Genomic DNA, 6,024 nt, shown 5'->3' on the forward strand with positions numbered 1-6,024 from the left:
GTAGAAAAGCGTAATCGACTCAAGGAGATAATTTATCAAATAGGATGAACAGCGGAAACAAATCCACCTTCGCCAGGTGGTTGCCAAATTTTGGTGTCTTGTGTGATCGTGAGAAGTGGTGTCGGTGAGGAATGTTTTGAATGCGTGAGTTTTCAATACAAAAATGTATCAAGAAGCAAAGTCAATTAGGGAAATTATATTGGTTAGTCTATCTACAAGGTTTGTCTAAAAAGTGTTGTGGATTTCGTTGCATTGATTTTTTATCTGCTTTGGAATAATGTGTTTAATTTTTCACTAATGAAGCGTGTTTCCAAGTTTTGTTGTTTTTTTTTGTATTACTTGCTGCACTAATTTACATTTAATAGGTCACACAACTTGCACAACTGTGATGTTTCGGTTAATTTGATCCTTGCTATACGTTTGGCTACTGTTGCGATGTATGTGAATGTTTGATGGTATTATACGAACATTGTTATTTTTTTTGCTATTTGTTAATTTGATGATATTGGTATTTCTTTGAGTTTGTTAAAAATTTAGTTCTATTGTTTCTAAATAATTATCGCAGAAGGTAAGTTCATATCTTCACATTCATTGCGTTAGCAAATATACTTTTGTTTTAGTTTAACACTAAGATATTAAAACCATTAACGATCTTCTGAAAGCTTAATAGGAAAAAAACTGTTCACTAAGGCAAGCGAAAGAAATCGAAAAAGAACCCAAGCTCGGGTAAGTGCGCGAAGTTGCCGCGAAAATGATCCCCCAGGGAGAACTTCATCTGCAGACGACAAGCGCTAGCTGCAAAATAATCTTGGGACTCATTGAAAAATCAACCAAACCCACATTCTGATTCACGTTGGCGCGTTTACTCCTTTTTTAAGAATTAAATTCCACTTTGTTGTAGGTTCCCGGAGGGAAAGCTTCTCGCCTGTGTTGGCTCAAGTAAAAGCAGTGTGTTTCTGTCAGGCCAACTAACCCCAAAGGGAAGGTGAAATTTTCTGCTGCCCCAAAGTAATATCGTGCGAAGAGGTTTTTAGTTTTATAAGGGTTTACGAGAGGCGCATCTTTAGACGGTTCATTAATTATTTTGTTCAACAGCGACAACATTTGCTTGCGGTGTTGGACGAACTGCGTAAGCACAGTGGTTGCGGTGACGTTTAGTTTCGCAAGACCTGTTGGTGTGAAATTTTCGGTCTAAAACGAAACCACAAACCGATTTTTAGTGAAAGTTAGCTGTCGCCTCGTAAAATTTTTCTAGAAAAAGGGCGATAGCATTAGTCCCCTGAGGAGAGTACCGTAAACGCTGCACAAAAGCGGAAACACTCAGCCCGATTATCAAAAGCTTGGGTCCATCAAATAGCCGTCGTGTCCTAATGGATTAACATACCGGGAAGGCGATAAGGAGGAAGCTTTTAAAAACACGCTGAGCGATGATGAGAATAATCAACCACAGGATGAATACTTTGGTTTTGGCGCCTCTACTTCCACGATGGCAAACGGTACCAATTGGAACAAAACCCATTTTTTGCCGGTTCTTCTCATACTAAGTTAACTTTTTTTTCCTAATTTGACCGCTGCGGTTATGCTATTCATTTTGAGTGGTACTTTTTTTTCGGTTGCTCACCTGTCCGGGTTGTAATGGAACGGGTGTCGATCAAAATGTCAATAGCCTCTTAGTGGCCTTGCGTTGTCTGTCATCGTGGCAGTGTGCTGTGCTGTCATCGTTGCTGGGAAATGAAAGTTTAATGTTTGCGCATTCCATTCCCATTCGATTAATAGTCTTTCCTTCACTTCGAGTCATTGTTTTTCGGTGGATGAGTGCATTCGTCTGTGGTTAAATCGCTAGCTTCATTCTCTGTGGAAATTGTAATAGGATGTGTTGACGCCATGATCTTCATCAGCTTTGTCCGTGTCCACCCTTTCTGGTTTGCGTGACCTTCTGGAAGTTCTGGAAATCGATCAATCGGTTGGAAACCCGGTCGGTTGTTTTACCCCACCCCACCGTACGATGGTGTTGATGGTTGATGAGGTTGACGACGTCACCGGAACCGGAGCAGTACGGTATCCCCATAAATTACCCCATGACACTGGCAGTCAATCAAGCCGACGCCAGCGACAAACCGAGCTAACCGACAAGAAACATACTTAATGATCCAGAAGATACTGGAATTTAGGCAACCTGGGGTGGGTTGGTGGAACACGTGCCGAGCGAAGTGTTGGTACATGTTGGTTTAGTACACGGCCAGCGACCCGTACGCAGTCTTGATGTCGTTTGCTTTTGCAAAACCCTTGTATTGCTTATACCTACCGTGGGCATGCTGCGACAGGACCTTTGCCTGCTGGACAGCGGTGGAAGGAAAACCGTTCGACTTTACCGAGGTCAGCTTCATGCGTTTGGCATGCTATCAATCTTAATTAAAAGCATTTTGGTTTGCGATTTCTGTCGCGAGCGATTGTGATAAGAGCTGTTCATCCATTTTATTTGATCCATTTCCGGACCCGAAACAAAAGGAAGCATCGAGGACGGACGATGGGACTGATGATTGACTAGTGCAAGGCGTTACCCATTCGTCGGAAGCTTACAGACGCCAAACGGTACGGATCGCTGGCAACCGGTCAAGTAGATTTGAATAGATTGCAATGGTCGATTGATGTGTCAAGGATTAGCGAAATTGACGGGAAGCGTTTTATCAAACGTAACGGATTGGGTGGCGTTTTGGTTGCCTTTCCGTGACTATGTCTTGAACGAATTCTATAATGTTTGTCTTGATGGAAATTTCGTTTGGTGGATCGAGTCGCAAGCATCATATATGGTCATGGTATGGTCATGGTATATATCGGTCGGACTGTTAACATTTGTTAACAATGGTAGTGTAATAAATGGTATAATTTTGCAATACTGTAACAATACCATAACGATACTAGGATTTATTAGTAATAATGATACAAGATACACCTAACAAATTAGATTCTCCAATCTTTGAACAGTGTGTATTGTTTACCGACACCACTGGTACTAGTGTTAAACTCAACAATATCTGCTCTTCCGGTTCCACTAATCCGGCTCTACAATTTAACCTGCTGCAGGAGTCCTCTAAACCACTCACTGGCAGACGCATCAATGCTATCGCTCCATCTCAAAATTGGGCCTACCACACCTCGTCTGTCCATGTGGACGATCTAAATGGACTTTACGAGCTGAGTCGTACGGTGTCATTCTCATGACATGATCATCCCACTGGAACCAGCCCCCAAGTCTCAAGTCTGACAAGTCTCAAGATCTCGTCACACGGCTAAGAGGGTTTCGTTAGATTTGGACAAAGTTCATGTCTCAGAGGCATATGTGAGTATCGGAACTACATAATTTCTATAAAGTACCAAAATTGAACCTCATGGCAGGTGATTTGAACCAACTACTCAATTAATGGATCCTTTTTTTCCAGATGTTGCAGACATCATCTTAATGTCTTTAATCAGTCGAAAGTACACAAGTTACTAAGAAAACCATAATTCAATACAGCAATAACAGCAACTACGATTTCTAAATAATGTGCTGCTAATGTGACGTGTAAGGAAAAACTTTTACTTCTCTCACACTATTTTGAACCGTATCTATTGCAATCATAAAATCATAGCTGTACAGCAAATTCTCATCGAATAATATCCAACCGAAACCTTCTCATGTTGCATGGTAACGCGCCACAAGCAATCGATTTCCGAGCAATAAAAATAAACATAGCAAGTGTCAAAAACGAACTGAAAAATATGATATTATATGAAATAACATCTTCGATAGCTATCGATACAAACAAGCACCATCCGACAAAGTGTATTGTACCAGCAGGCAAACCTATCGATATCGGGACAATATGAAACACCATAAACTGTAACGAAGGAGAAAAGGTATTGGAGTAAACTGGTGCTGGCTAACAGGGACAGCCATTTCATTTCGTTTTTATTTCCATTCGCAACAAACACTATCATCAGCTCGTGTACGGATCAGTTTGGGTACACGAAGCGTTTGAGTGAAATCGTTTTGTAAGAAGGTTAAGAGACAAGCGGAACAGCGAAGCTCAAGAAATCATTTTCCACAAATCGTTACCGGTAATGGGGGCGACTAAGGCGGGCAATAACTGAACGGTTATCGGTTTTATCGATTGTTAACAAAGTGCAAGATTTTTGTGACTCCCGTGCAGCCGCTGGGAAGGTTCCCACGAAGAAAAATCCGGCCCAGTTATAAGCGAGATTATCGCTCAGCGAACGTGGAAAACAACGGCAACCGGTTTAGCCGTGTACAAAAACGCTTTCGATTGGATTTATTAAGGTAATACGACCAAAGCTCGAATACGGTCGGCTTGAAACAGGCAGGTTGTGAGGAGTATAAAGGGAGCAAAAAGGATCTTGTTTTATTTTACAACACACCTGACCCTTTCCCCCGATGGCAAATGTTTTCCTTTGGGAGATTACCACCTCCTAAGCGTACCGGGGAAAACTGGATGCTGGCGGTTTCCTTTCTTTAGCAGTGGTGGTTTTTCCAAGGAAAATGCTCACACCATCGATATGGATGCTTAGGACGGTGGTGTGTAATACCGATCTTCGTGAACCGGAGCAACTGAAGCGGGGTAAAAAATGAACTTACGAACCTGCTTGACGTCTAGGTTTGGGAATTCCTTCTGCCGAATTGAGCACTTCTTTCGCACGGCCTGTAACACTGCTGTTGCATAGCACAAAGCAAAAACCCATTGCTCCCAACCAAAATAGGGAGGGCAAAACATTGAACCCTGGATGTTAAACTGATTCATAAACAAAGCATCCATCTCGAACCGGCATACCGTTGACCGGTTTTGGTCGAGTACTGATAAACTTCTGACCATTCCGACGGGGTTAGCCGATTGAACAGTCTTTAAATTTAACGATCTGACCGCGCTAGATTCGCTGAAGATTGTTGCTTTATCGGCAATATTTTAACGATCAGCTATGAATGGTTCAATAGTTTTGGGGGTTTTTCCTTTCGGAAAATTGTTGCGCCCATTTACCAGGGTGTTTGGCGGTGGTTCGTTAAATGATGTGCAATCAAAATTTAAGTGGTTTACGAAGAATGAGGATGATTTTTTTCTTGCATTGTTGTTGATGGTTCAATTCAATGGAGTGGTATCATGGGTGAGTTGAGCTATTTTATTGTGAAATAAAGCTGACATTTTGGTAAATTGAAAATAATAGACAAAAAAGGGGATTTCAGAAGAAAAAAATGCGAGTGGATTGTTAATCTCAATGGTTCGATGTTTGATGACGTTTGCATTGAGGTTACCTTGAGTGTACAAATAATTTATGGGAAGTCATTAGCTATGAATATAAAAAAATCGGAGTGAAATTAAAATAGCTCATGTTTTAGATATTAAATTAGGATGGTGGGATCTCTGAAGTAGAGTCTTTGAAATTTGAATATTACTTCTCATTAATTTATTGCAAGGCACTATTTAAGATATTTCGATTGTTTGATCAAATGTCCTGTTCATGTTTTGTTCGTAATTTTATTTTGGAGAATGGAACGCAATAAGGTAAGCAAAAAAAAAATCAGATTACGAAGTGTATTTGTGTTAAATTCCCCTCGCAAGTGGTAGTACTCTAGCAACATTGTTTCTCTAACAAATTCTTCTGATTTCTTAAGAAACAAAACACACCAAATCTGGTCTAATTTTTCATCGTCACCACCAAGAGAAACTGAGAAACGGTGATGATTTGAAGACGCCATTCCAGAGGCGAAGAAATCTTGGCGCAATGCGTCCGAATTTTGCCGGAACAAAGTCACTTCTCTCGGAACGAAACGGACGCAACATTCAACCGGGACAAGGGGCCCACAGGTCAGGTGAAGAAGCGAGCAGGTGAATTCAATTTTCCAAGCCCCAGCTCAATTCCCTTGTTCACCTTTCATCATACCAGTGCCAGTGGGTGTGGTACGATTGGTACGCTGGTTTTCATGGCAACTGGTTTCGGTGGTTCCGGCACCGAAGCAGCATCAACATTATC

Source organism: Anopheles marshallii, chromosome 2 (genome assembly GCF_943734725.1).
Source record: "Anopheles marshallii chromosome 2, idAnoMarsDA_429_01, whole genome shotgun sequence".
Taxonomy (NCBI): Eukaryota; Metazoa; Arthropoda; class Insecta; order Diptera; family Culicidae; genus Anopheles; species Anopheles marshallii.